The 12,138-nt window shown below is 45.2% G+C and overlaps 1 protein-coding gene and 2 pseudogenes across 1 annotated transcript in view; 2 read left to right on the top strand and 1 right to left on the bottom strand.

The window, feature by feature from the left end:
• Positions 1 to 12,138, bottom strand: part of LOC126481147 (probable cytochrome P450 301a1, mitochondrial) — a 517,008-nt gene that overhangs the window by 466,503 nt on the left and 38,367 nt on the right. The window lies entirely within an intron of this gene.
• LOC126482759 (5S ribosomal RNA) lies at positions 2,489 to 2,606 on the top strand (annotated as a pseudogene).
• LOC126482887 (5S ribosomal RNA) lies at positions 10,623 to 10,740 on the top strand (annotated as a pseudogene).

Consider the following 12,138-nt stretch of genomic DNA (forward strand, 5'->3'; position numbering starts at 1 on the left):
TTTTTTTTTTCATTTCGCAGCTGAAAACGATTGTTCGCTCTGCGATGAGCAACAGCGTAATGTTACTTGACAATGTCCGAAACTGTTGAGACCGCCCCCTCCCCAGACCATTTACCCTACTGTAAGGACATTGTGCGGCAAAAACCACACTGAATCTGATCTGACCCCTTTGGAGTGTAGTGCGACCGCAGTTTTTTGCTCTGGTTTACAGGACGGAACCACTAGGAACCATTCAAAGCAATTCGACGAAATTTGGGCGTGACTCAAAGCAGCAAAGTGTGTTTATTTATGCTTTTTCAGCCCTCCTGTTTCGCCTTGTCCTGGGACGTGATCACGGAGGGGTGTAACACTAACAGGTGCATGAATAAATCGGCAGAGGACCCCTCTAAGACCCGCCCTTCCCCTCCCCCCAGCTCGGCAACACCCTCGACTTCAACCAGACACCATTTTTGAGCACTTTAAAAATGTACTGTCAGAGATTTCGACATCCACTCATCTGAGACTCCAACCAAACACCATTTTTGAGCACTTTAAAAACGTACTGTCAGAGATTTCGACATCCACTCATCCGAGAGGTATCTCGCAGCTGCTGTGAGTCTGAGGGCAGGCAGCCCCATCTAAAGGGTGTCGAAGGGATTGGCTAGGGCAGCCACGAGGCGCCACTCAGTTGAATGAATGTCAAATTTTCGTCGCATATGTCAACACCTTGCTGTCTGAAGCATCGCCGAATCTGGGGGTGACGTTACAGGGAGCAAAGCTTTTGAACCGTTGAAAAGGAACGCTATAGGCACCTCTGTAATATTTCTGGTTTTACATCCATCATATTCAGCTACAAGAAGCTCTTCTTAGAGCAGTTAAGAAGGCAGCAGTGGGAAGATGACATAATATGGCGTGAGATACCGGTGACTGTGGTTTATTCGTTACATGTATCGTGAGAAAGACCGCCTAAATTGTAATCCCTCTCCGTGATTGGCTGCTGTGCTCGGAAGTAGCGCGCCAAAATAATAAACTTCTGTTATTCAATTGGTTCAAATGGCTCCAAGCACTATGGGACTTAACATCTGCGGTCATCAGTCCCCTAGACTTAGAAATACTTAAACCTAACTAGACTAAGGACATCACACACATCCATGCCCGAGGCAGGATTCGAACCTGCGACCGTAGCGGTCGCGCGGTTCCAGACTGAAGCGCCTAGAACTGCTCGGTATATCCTTTATCATTTAGCTACAATATAGCAGGTCAGCAACTGGAAGCAGTTAATTCCATAAATTATCTGGGAGTAGGCATTAGGAGTGATTTAAAATGGAATGATCATATAAAGATGATCGTCGGCAAAGCAGATGCCAGACTGAGATTCTTTGGAAGAATCCTAAGGAAATGCAATCAGAAAACAAAGGAAGTAGGTTACAGTACACTTGTTCGCCCACTGCTTGAATATTGCTCACCAGTGTGGGATCCGTACCAGATAGGGTTGATAGAAGAGATAGAGAAGATCCAACGGAGAGCAGTGTGCTTCGTTACAGGATCATTTAGTAATCGCGAAAGCGTTACGGAGATGATAGATAAACTCCAGTGGAAGACTTTGCAGGAGAGACGCTCAGTAGCTCGGTACGGGCTTTTGTTGAAGTTTCAAGAACGTACCTTCACCGAGAAGTCAAGCAGTATACTGCTCATTCCTACGTATATCTCGCGAAGAGACCATGAGGATAAAATCAGAGAGATTAAAGCCCACACAGAGGCATACCGACAATCTTTCTTTCCACGAACAATACGAGACTGGAATAGAAGGGAAAACAGATAGAGGTACTCAAAGTACCCTCCGCCACACACGGTCAGGTGGCTTGCGGAGTATGGATGTAGATGTAGATGTAGATATCTCAATAGCAGGCTGTCATTCAGTTATTTCAAAAATGACAATCACCAACAGAGTAACAAACAATTGCTATCGAATAGGCAGAGGAAGCACTTCGGAAATCTTCGGATCGCGCCTGACTTGCATAGCGGGCGAGGTCGTTCGGCTGTCATATCAGAGCTCTATTGGCAGTCTCGGATGACAGTCATGTTGTGTGCTGCGGTTGGTATCAGTTAGGACTTAATTAGCAATCTCTGGTTTGTAGGAGCTCAGTCGGCAGTCTCGGAGGACAGACATGTCTGCCGCGGTCGGTATCAGTCAAGACTTAATTAGCAATCTCTGGTTCGTAAATATAAGAGCTCGATCGGCAGCCCCAGAGGACAGACATGTTGTCTACCGCAGTCGGTATAGGTTTTTGGACAGGTAATTGAGAACTAGTTTGATAGTAATTACGGAAACAGGCAGTTCATTATTCTGTTTATTCTCTGTGAATGTGTAAAGAATGTACATTATTTGTGATTCATAAAGTGGACTGTAATTGTGCAGTTTCTCGTATTATGTCAATAAAATTCGAGTGGCATCCCGTTTAAACAAATCAAGTCAAAATTTAATTATTTACATCGCACCAGTTTCTTGGGCAACGGCCTTGCCGCAGTGGATACACCGGTTCCCGTCGGATCACCGAAGTTAAGCGCTGTCGGGCGTGGTCGGCCCTTGGATGGGTGACCATCCGTGCCGCCATGCGCTGTTGCCATTTTTCATGGTGCACTCAGCCTCGTGATGCCAATTGAGGAGCTACTTGACCGAATAGTAGCGGCTTCGGTCAAGAATACCATCATAACGACCGGGAGAGCGGTGTGCTGACGCCACGCCCATCCTATCTGCATCCTCCTCCGAGGATGACACGGCGGTCAGATGGTCCCGGTAGGCCACTCGTGGCCTGAAGGCGGAGTGAGTGCACCAGTTTCTTGCTAACAGTTTATTATAGCCTCAAGATAACAGATTCACGACCTATGCGCTGTTTTCTGCGCAGGGGACAACAACCATAGAAGACTGCAGGTTGCTGAACTTTTATTCAGAACTCACGAATTCTACACAGGGCCTGGAAGCAACCAGGCACTTCGAGTGTGACTCAGTGGCGGATACAGAACAACCTCAAGGAGGGGGCGCTAAAGATATCTTGAGCTACCTTTACTCTTAGTATAATAAAAAATAACGAAGCCATATGGAAAGTTTAAGAAAGTTTTATTTAAACTGATTATACACACATACAAGACAATGCCACCTTACGATATAAAAAAGTTACAATTGTGGTCCTTTTCCTTAAATGAAGAATTCTGTGCGCCTATTCTTTCTGGAAAATTGGTTAATTACATTGTCAATAGGACAATCAATACAAGGGTGAGTGTTCGACTTAGCTAAGTCATTAAGTCGATCCTCCTTCATTGTAGACCTCAGCCATGTCTTTGTATGCCACGGTGTTGAAATACTTTTTTCTACTGTAGCAGCAGATACAGGTAGACAAGCAAATATTTTGTACAGTGTGTGCAAAGTAGGATAGACAGATCTAGGACAAACAGACAACGCTTGCGTAACAGAATCACCATCATTAAGGGCATTTATGCTCGTTTGCTTGTATTGAAGAATCTCTCCCAATAGACTCTTTTTAATCACAAAGAGTGATTCTCCTTCAAAGAATGATCGTTCAGTTAAGCATTGATTCAATTTATGTGTCAGATCAGAAAAGTACGACTACTCGATTCAGTCGAGTCCACTGACGAAAGAAACTAATGAATAGCGTGCGCGCTGACTGGGGCGGTTGGCGGTTGACTGGTGTGACTGCAGTCTTAGTACAAATGAGATGAGTGACACGTGTCTGTAATAACTCAGAGGAGATATGAAGGAAGGAAATTTTCGGAAAGGGATTTATCATACACACACATAAATACCGCTCACTGTCTTTCTCTTTCACTTGAGGTACATTCAAACTTATGTGTCACAGTGGAAGAGAATTACGGGGTTTCGAGAAAGTGATAATTTTTTTCGCGCAGTGGACACTGATGTGTGATTCAGTGGGTGAGAAACAGCCTGCTGTAATCGAGTTTCGAATTCAACGAGTTGGTCCACACATGGAGCAGACTCTCCTTCAACGTGACAATGCCAGGCCTCACGAGAGCGCTACGATATCTGCAACAATCTGACGCCTTGGCTTCACTGTCATCGATCACTCTCCGTAGAGTCCAGACTTCGGCCCATCCGATTTTCATATGTTTTCAAAACTTAAAAAACACCTTCGAGGGCTTCACTTTGACAGCAGTGAAGCGGTGCAAGCCTAGTTGAGATTGCTGCTTCGTCAACAAAGTCGAACATTCTACAGTGTCTGAGTGGCCTTGGTCGAACTGTTGGCACCATTTCACTACAGGTAGACGCGACATTGCAGTTGGTCCATATGCCGCCAGAACTGCAAGGTGAAATGGTGTGCAATTCATCTGTCTACATCTACATCCATACTCTGCAAGCCACCTGACCGTGTGTGGCGGAGGGTACTTTGAGTACTTCTATCGGTTCTCTCTTCTATTCCAGTCTCGTATTGTTCGTGGAAAGTAAAATTGTCGGTATGCCCCTGTGTGGGCTCTAATCTCTCTGATTTTATCCTCATGGTCTCTTCACGAGATATACGTAGGAGGGAGCAATATACTGCTTGACTCCTCGGTGAAGGTACGTTCTTGAAACTTCAACAAAAGCCCGTACCGAGCTACTGAGCGTCTCTCCTGCAAAGTCTCCCACTGGAGTTTATCTATCATCTCCGTAACGCTTTCGCGATTACTAAATGATCCTGTAACAAAGCGCGCTGCTCTCCATTGGATCTTCCCTATCTCTTCTATCAACCCTATCTGGTACGGATCCCACACAGGTGAGCAATATTCAAGCAGTGGGCGAACAAGTGTACTGTAGCCTACTTCCTTTGTTTTCGGATTGCATTTCCTTAGGATTCTTCAAATGAATCTCAGTCTGGCATCTGCTGTACCGAAGATCAACTTTATATGATCAAAAATGGCTCTGAGCACTATGGGACTTAACTTCTGAGGTCATCAGTCCCCTAGAACTTAGAACTAATTAAACCTAACTAACCTAAGGACATTATACACATCCATGCCCAAGGCAGGATTCGAACCTGCGACCGGAGCGGTCGCTCGGCTCCAGACTGTAGCGCCTAGAACCTCACGGCCACTCCGTCCGGCAACTTTATATTATCATTCCATTTAAAATCACTCCTAATACCTACTCCCAGATAATTTATGGAATTAACTGCTTCCAGCTGCTGACCTGCTATATTGTAGCTAAATCATAAAGGATCTTTTTTTCTATGTATTCGCAGCACATTACACTTGTCTACATTGAGATTCAATTGCCATTCCCTGCACCATGCGTCAATTCGTTGCAGATCCTCCTGCATTTCAGCACAAAATGGTTCAAGTGGCTCTGAACACTATGGGACTTAACTTCTGATTTCATCAGTCCCCTAGAACTTAGAACTACTTAAACCAAACTAACCTAAGGACATCACACACATCCATGCCCGAGGGAGGATTCGAACCTGCGACCGTAGCGGTCGCGCGGTTCCAGACTGTAGCGCCTAGAATCGCTCGGCCACCCCGGACGGCATTTCAGCACAATTTTCCATTGTTACAACCTCTCGATATACTACAGCATCATCCGCAAAAAGCCTCAGTGAACTTCCGATGTTGTCCACAAGGTCATTTATGTATATTGTGAATAGCAATGGTCCTACGACACTCCCCTGCGGCACACTTGAAATCATTCTTACTTCGGAAGACTTCTCTCCATTGAGAATGACATGCTGCGTTCTGTTATCTAGGAACTCTTCAATCCAATCACACAATTGGTCTGACAGTCCATATGCTCATATGTATGTACTTATGTCATAATTCTTGTAACACTGATGTATATGTTTATTTCTATTCTTTTGGAAAGCCTGTGTTACTACAAATGTTATCTGTACTGCTATGTTCTTTAATGATGTATTTTGTACCTTTGTAATTGTATTCTTATATTGTAAATTTATAATTGTATAGACACCAGTTCTTCAAATTAAGTATCATTTCACTGCAAACGTTTATGTTGGTCATTATATATGCACAGTATGTGAGAAGTTGGGACTGTTAGTGCTTGCACGTGTGTTGATAATTCAGCAAGGCACTAGATAACAGCATTGCTGGTTCTAAGGACATTTCAAAAAAAAATTTTGTGAGTCCACAAGTGGTGGTTTATGGACCTGCTATATCGTCCGCAAGACACTTCGATGGTGATTGTGCACCTGCACAGTCGCAACAGATGGTTGCTGGCCGTCTCTACAAAGACTACAGTGCGTCTGCATCTTTTATGACTCACCAATACCATTATTTCTGCAAGGACCGCAGTGGGTCTGCACCTCTGATGGCCCACCAATACCGTAATCTCTACCAGGACTACAATGGATCTGCTCTGTGATAACCTACCTACCAATATTCTTCAAAACTTCGACTGACTCTGCGGTGGGTTTGCTCTGTTGTGGCACATTACCTGTCTGCATGTCAAGAGTCAGCACTGTCTTTCCGTTGGAAGGACAACACTACTTCTTCAAGACTGCATGGAAATCCACTACTTCCGTGTGCATTTTCTGTTACTGCTCAGACTTTGAGAAAAACACTGTGATGAACGATCAGGACTGTCTTTATGGACTGTGAGAAAATTTTAGCTTTTGACCAACATTGTATCAATAAGTGTGTTCATTTGATTTCTTTGTTATTGTAATTATGAAAAACTTTTTCAAATCTGTATTGGACACTGCCAAAAACTATTTGTAAAATTTTTTGTGGGAAGCATGGAGGCTATATAAGTAGGCTGTTTAGGTTTTCTTATTGGTAACGCCACGTAGCACTCTGTGTGAAAATCACTGGCTGTGCTGTGTGCAGTCTGTGGCTAGTTTGCATTGTTGTCTGCCATTGTAGTGTTAGGCAAGATGGATGTTAGCAGCGCGTAGCGTTGCGCAGTTGGAGGTGAGCCGCCAGCAGTGGTGGATGTGGGGAAGTGAGATGGCGGATTTTTGAGAATGGATAAACTGGAGGTGTGTCCATCAGAAACAGTACATTTGTAAGAATGGATGTCATGAACTGCTATATATATTATGACTATTAAGGTAAATACATTGTTTGTTCTGTAGTAAAATCTTTCATTTGATAACTATGCCTATCAGTAGTTAGTGCCTTCCGTAGTTTGAATCTTTTATTTAGCTGGCAGTAGTGGCGCTCGCTGTATTGCAGTACTTCGAGTAACGAAGATTTTTGTGAGGTAAGTGATTTGTGAAAGGTATAGGTTAATGTTAGTCAGGGCCATTCTTTTGTAGGGATTATTGAAGGTCAGATTGCGTTGCGCTAAAAAATATTGTGTGTCAGTCTAAGCACAGTAATTCATTAATTTTTCAAAGGGGACGTTTCAAGTTGCCTATGATTTTAACAAGTATATTATTCATGACCATATGAGGTAGCCATCTCAGTATTGTCTGTTGACTTATACACTGTATGTCTTGAACGACGACGATATCTTCTCCGTAGAGGCATGTTGGAGTTCAATGCAGTCGCCCGTGGAACAGCCCGATCCAGACTACTCCAAAATGGCGCCTGCTCCTGGATGTTAATGATACTTTTTCTCATGGTAATGGTTGCTTTACAGTAGCCATAGTTCGGGGACATAGTGGTTTTTAGTAATGTTCCCTGTCTTGACAGTTTTTCTGAACGTAATGTTATATCTTATCGTATCTACCATGTTGGAGAAGTAGCCAATAAGGATTTTGTGAAGTCCTATCATTTTTCTCCATCCGCTTTTAGTTTATATATTCGTAATAAAAGTAAAATAAACTGTGATGAAAGTTTTCTTGTCTGGGTTAAAGGTAAAGGAGTATGTGAATACATAAAAGTGGCTGTTGATTGTACTGAATTTTATAATAAACAAAGTTTTTTGTTGCACAGTGGTCTTACCGTGGGGCAATATATGTAACTTGCATTCTGTAGTCCCTACACAGCTTAAAACTGCAGCCACCGACCTGTGTTCGTGGTGCGGTGCATATTCCAAACAGCCGTTCGCCTGTATGACACTGTATCCGGACATGAGCATTGACCTGGTGTGAAAAGAAACGTGATTCATCTGCCTGGATGAAGGGCAACAGGCGGATTCCATGTTCCTAGATTTCTGGAAACTTTTCGACACGATGCCCACTGCACACAGATAAGAAAGGTACAAGCACACGGAATAGGTCCCCAGACGTGTCAGTGGCTCTAACACTTCTTAGGTAAACGAGCCAAGTATGTTGTCCTCGACGGTGAGTGTCCATCGGAGGCAAGGATATGGTCAGGAATACCCCAGGGAACTGTGATAGGACCGCTGTTGTTCTCTATGTGCACGAATGATGTGACGGACGCACAGGGTAAGCAACAATCTGCAGCTGTTTGCTGACGTTGCCGTGGTGTACGGTAAGTTGTTGAATTTGAGTGGCTGTAAGAAAATACACCACTGGCCATTCACATTGCTACACCAAGAAGAAATGCAGATGATTAACGGGTATTCATTGGACAAATATATTATACTAGAACTGACATGTGAATAAGTTTTCACGCAATTTGGGCCCATAGATCCTGAGAAATCAGTACCCAGTACAACCACCTCTGGCCGTAATAACGGCCTTGATGCGCCTGGGCATTGAGTCAAACAGAGTTTGGATGACGTGTACAGGTACAGCTGCCCATGCAGCTTCAACACGATACCACAGTTCATCAAGAGTAGTGGCTGGCGTACTGTGACGAGCCAGTTGCTCGGCCACCATTGACCAGACGTATTCAATTGGTGAGAGATCTGGAGAACGTGCTGGCCAGGGCAGCAGTCGAACATTTTCTGTATCCAGAAAAGCCCGTACAGGACTTGCAACATGCGATCGTGCATTATCCTGCTGAAATGTAGGGTTTCGCAGGGATCGAATGAAGGGTAGAGCCACGGGTCGTAACACATCTGAAATGTAACGTCCACTGTTCAAAGTGCCGTCAATGCGAACAAGAGGTGACCGAGACGTGTAATCAGTGGCACCCCATACCATCACGCCGGGTGATACGCCAGTATGGCGATGATGAATACACGCTTCCAACGTGCGTTCACCGCGATGTCGCCAAATACGGATGCGACCATCATGATGCTGTAAACAGAACCTGGATTCATCCGAAAAAATGACGTTTTGCCATTCGTGCACCCAGGTTCGTCGTTGAGTACGCCATCGCAGGCGCTCCTGTCTGTGATGCAGCGTCAAGGGTAACCGCAGCCATGATCTCCGAGCTGATAGTCCATGCTGATGCAAATGTCGTCGAACTGTTCGTGGAGACGGTTATTGTCTTGCAAACGTCCCCATCTGTTGACTCAGGGATCGAGACGTGGCTGCACGATCCGTTACAACCATGTGGGTAAGATGCCTGTCATCTCGACTGTAGTGATACGAGGCCGTTGGGAGCCAGCACGGCGTTCCGTATTACCCTTCTGAACCCACCGCTTCCATATTCTGCTAACAGTCATTGGCTCTCGACCAACACGAGCAGCAATGTCGATACGATAAAGCGCAATCGCGATAGGCTACAATCCGACTTTATCAAAGTCGGGAACGTATTGGTACGCATTGCTCCTCCTTACACGAGGCATCACAACAACGTTCCACCAGGCAACGCCGGTCAACTGCTGTTTGTGTTCGAGAAATCGGTTGGAAACTTTCCTCATGTCAGCACGTTGTTGGTGTCGCCACCGGTGACAACCATGTGTGAATGCCCTGAAAAGCTAATCATTTGCATATCACAGCATCTTCTTCCTGTCGGTTAAATTTCGCGTCTGTAGCACGTCATCTTCGTGGTGTAGCAGGTTTAATGGCCAGTAGTGTACAAAACGACTTAGACAAAATTTCCAGTTGGTGTAATGAATGGCAGCTAGCCCTAAATGTGGAAAAATGTAAGTTAATGGGGATGTGTAGGAAGGACCAACCAGTAATGTTCGGATACAGTATTAATAGTCTTCTACTTGACGTAGTCAAGACGTTTAAACATATGGCCGTAACGTTGCAAATCAATATGAAATGGAACAAGCTTTTGAGAAATATGGTAGGGAAGGCGAATGGTCGACTTCAGTTTATTGGGAGAATTTTAGGAAAGCGTAAAGGGAGGAAGACGTCAAAGCAACTCAATGGCGGGCTGCTAGATTTGTTACCGATAGGTTCGAACAAATCGCATGTGCTACGGATACGCTTCAGTAACTCATATGGGAATCCCTGGAGGGAAGGCGACATTCTTTTCGAGAAACACTATTGTGAAAATTTAGAGAAACGGCATTTGAAGCTCACTGCAGAAAGATTCTACTGCCACCGATGTACATTTCGCGTAAGGACCACGAAGATAACGTAAGATAAATTTGGGCTCATGCGGAGGCATATATATAGTTGTTTTCCCATCGCTCTGTTTGTGAATGGAAAAGGAAAGGAAATGACTAGTAGTGGTACCTGCAAGTACCCTCCGCCATGAACCATATGCCTAGGTAAAAATTTGCGTTGATCCACGGTCCAATCTCGATGATCCCATGCCAATTGTAATTTTAATGAACGATGTCGTTCGAATAACATTGTAAAACGTACGGGTCGTTTGCTGTGGAGCCACGTTGTCAACGGTATCGAAGATTATTAAAAATAATCGCCAGCGGCTTTGCCGCAGTGGTAACACCGGTTGCCGTCAGATCACCGAAGTTAAGCGCTGTCGGGCTGGATTAGCAGTTGGATGGGTGACCATTCGGTCTGCCGAGCGCTGTTGGCAAACGGGGTGCATTCAGCCCTTGTGTTAAACTGAGGAGATACTTGATTGAGAAGTAGCGGCTCCTGTCTCGTAAACTGACATACGGCCGGGAGAGCGGTGTGCTGACAACATGCTCCTCCATATCCGCATCCAGTGGCCTGTGGGCTGAGGATGACACGGCGGCCGGTGGGTACCGTTGGCCCTTCCAAGGCCTGTTCGGACGGAACTTAGTTTAGTTTTCTATTAAAAATAATCGTATCATGCTTGATTCCGAGGGGAAGCAGTAGCGTCCAGCGACTGTTCTTATTTCAAGTAGTAATGGGTGCGGCAACCAGACCCAAATAATGTTTACTGCATATCCAGATTTCGGTCACTGTGTGGCCTTCTGCAGTGCTGAAGGACGTGCAAAGAACCAGTTAAAGTAAGGTAATATGCATACCTTATTAAAGGCACAGTTAAGCTTTCAGTGTGAGTCAGTCGCGAAATACATACCAGTAAATGTAAACGTAAATTAGTTGCAAACTACGGCTTATACACACTTTATTCAATATGTAAAAGTCACTACAGATATTCGGATTTAGGTTATGACACGTTCGATATGCCTGCCATCATTGGCAATGATGTGGCGCAGACGGATAGCGAAGTTCTGCATGACCCGCTGAAGTGTAGTAACATCGATGCTGTCGATAACTTCCTTAACGTCTGTTCTCAGCTCAGTAATGGTTTTGGGGCAGTTCAGATCCGGAAAATGTGGCCGTCAATCGAGGCCCATGTCAGCGGCCTCTGGGTACCTCAGAGCCAGAATGCGGTCTCCAAAGTGGTCCTCCTGGACATCAAACACTTTCCTGCTTCGAGTGGGTCGAGCTCGACTTGCGTTAGTCGTGTCTTGTCGAAATCAGGGTCATTTTGGATAATGGGGATAAAATCATCTTCCAAAACCTTCGTGTACCGTTCAGTAGCTACTGTGCCATCAAAGAACATCGTACCGATTATTCCGTGACTGGTAACTGCACACCACACAGTCACGCGTTGAGGGTGAAGAGCCTTCTCGAACTAGAATTGCTGATCCTGAGTCCCCCAAAAGCGCCAATTTTGCTTTTTGACGAGCCCATCCAAATGAAAGTGGCAACGACCTTGCCGCAGTGGATACACCGGTTCCCGTCAGATCACCGAAGTTAAGGGCTGTCTGGTGTGGCCGGAATTTGGATGGGTGACTATCTGGGCCTCCATGCGCTGTTGCCGTTTATCGGGGTGCACTCAGCCTCGTGATGCTAATTAAGGAGCTACTCGACCGAACAGTAGCGGCTCCGGTCACAGAAAATCGTCGTAACGACCGGGAGAGCGGTGTGCTGACCACACGCTGCTCGTATCCGCATCCCCGTCTGAGGATGACACGGCGGTCGGATGGTCCCGATGAGC

Source organism: Schistocerca serialis, chromosome 5 (genome assembly GCF_023864345.2).
Source record: "Schistocerca serialis cubense isolate TAMUIC-IGC-003099 chromosome 5, iqSchSeri2.2, whole genome shotgun sequence".
NCBI classification, from domain to species: Eukaryota; Metazoa; Arthropoda; class Insecta; order Orthoptera; family Acrididae; genus Schistocerca; species Schistocerca serialis.